The sequence below is a fragment of the Orycteropus afer genome, unplaced genomic scaffold (genome assembly GCF_000298275.1).
Source record: "Orycteropus afer afer isolate SDZICR_OR568_19922 unplaced genomic scaffold, OryAfe1.0 scaffold00301, whole genome shotgun sequence".
Lineage (NCBI taxonomy): Eukaryota > Metazoa > Chordata > Mammalia > Tubulidentata > Orycteropodidae > Orycteropus > Orycteropus afer.
Window position 1 is genome coordinate 4,246,125 of NW_006921888.1, and position 1,957 is coordinate 4,248,081.

The window sequence follows — 1,957 nt, forward strand, 5'->3', positions numbered from 1 at the left end:
AGGGGAAGATTAAGAATAATAATAAAAAGGACAAAAGTATTAGTAATATTAGTTGTTTAAAAACAGACAAATACAATATTAGTATTTGTATTTAGTACAAATTAGTAATATTCGTTGTTTTAAAACAGACAAATACAAGCAAATTCTGTCACACAATCTCCAGTGCACTTTCTATCACCAAAACCATATTTTCCAACTACTAAACTTTCTTCTTTGCTTCTGACTTTCACATTCCAATCACCAGTAATTATCAAGGTATCTTGATTGTATGTTTAATCAATTTTAGACCATAAAAGTTGGTAAAAATTTTCAATTTTCTAATCTTTGGCATTAGTGTTTGGTGTATAAATTTCAATAATAGTTGCATTAACTGGTCTTCTTTATAAGCTATAGATAGTGTGTTATCACTGACAGCACTGTATTTCAGAACAGATCTTGATATATTCTTTTTAACAATGAATATGAAATTGTTCCTCTTGATTTAGTCCTGTTGGGCATAGTACACGACATGTTTGTTTGAATCAAAATAGTAATATAATTTCAACTCATTCATACCTAGGATACTGATTTTCAAGCATTCCATTTAATTTTTTGACAACTTCCAATTTTCATTGATTTATACTTCATACATGCTATTTTACTTATACTTTTATTTATACTTCATTACTAGTAAATGCTTATTGCTTTTTTTTTTCTCATTTTAAGTCATTTCCCATCAGCAAATGAAAGTCCCAAAAGCTTTACTCCACTCATGCCATCAAGGCATGAGAATGCAGCTCTTCCCTTGTCATATTTTGAATCTTCCAATATGAGGGGTTCATATTCCAGCACTATATCAGACAATGTTTTACTATTATCCATAGGTTTTCACTGATATTTTTTCTTCTTTTAATTCTGAACTAGATTGCCACTTCCTTCTTCCTAGTCTGTGTTAGACTGGAAGTTCTGAAGAAACCTGTCCACTATGGTTGACCTTGCTATATCTGTAATATCAGTTATATAACTTCCAGCATCAGAGCAACATCCAAGCCATCACTGTATGACAAACTGACAGACAAGTGCTGATGCAAAATGCATCTCAACACATTGGCATTTTGGTTTGTCAAGCTTTATTCCTTCTTTTCCAATACACAGTAATGTGTCAAGTGATTTATTTTGCTGTTGTCATTGTTGATTTCTTTTAAATACATTTTAAAAGAATAGATGTTTAACAGAGGCATATAATAAGAATTGACTTTTTAAAATCTGCAAAAAAATATCTACTAAAGCAAGCTGTTTAGAAATAGTTTTATCTTCAACAGTATTTTCTATAATTCAAACAAATTGTGGAGAACAGGAGTGGAAAGTGCTCATTTAGATTTCTCTTCACCTTTCCTTTTATCCTCTGCAAGGATATAGATTGTAAGAATATACTTTAATGATGACAGGACTTAATTTAATTTTAATTCATTTATTTTGTAGGTTCTTCCGTATATACTGGCTGATTGCCTATCAGCCAGTATATATGGAAGAACCTTTCCTTGTCACACAGTGCTCAATGGGAAATGCTACTTGGCAACAAACACAACTCAGTAACGTTGTGGCTTCTGCTTCCTTTTTTCTTTTTTTTTTTATTTTTAATTTTAGGTGAATTGGGTTATAAAAACACTTTGGTGCAATAGATATGTTGGTCAAATAAGAATAGTGCCTTAAGAGGAATTATGAAAACTATGAATGGATGCTAAAAGAGTATGAATATATGATTAAATTAATAATTGAAAAAAAAATCCTCCTCTTTAAGTGCTATTTCTCATTACTTCAAAGAAGAGGGGCATTATATAACATGAAATATTTGAATTTCATTTCTTTTTCTTTTTCACATTGAACTCTAGATTAATTATAATCCTTTGGAAAACTCTAGAAAGTACAGACCCTATAAATGAAAGATGGATAGTGATACATTAAAGTTTAAATTAAG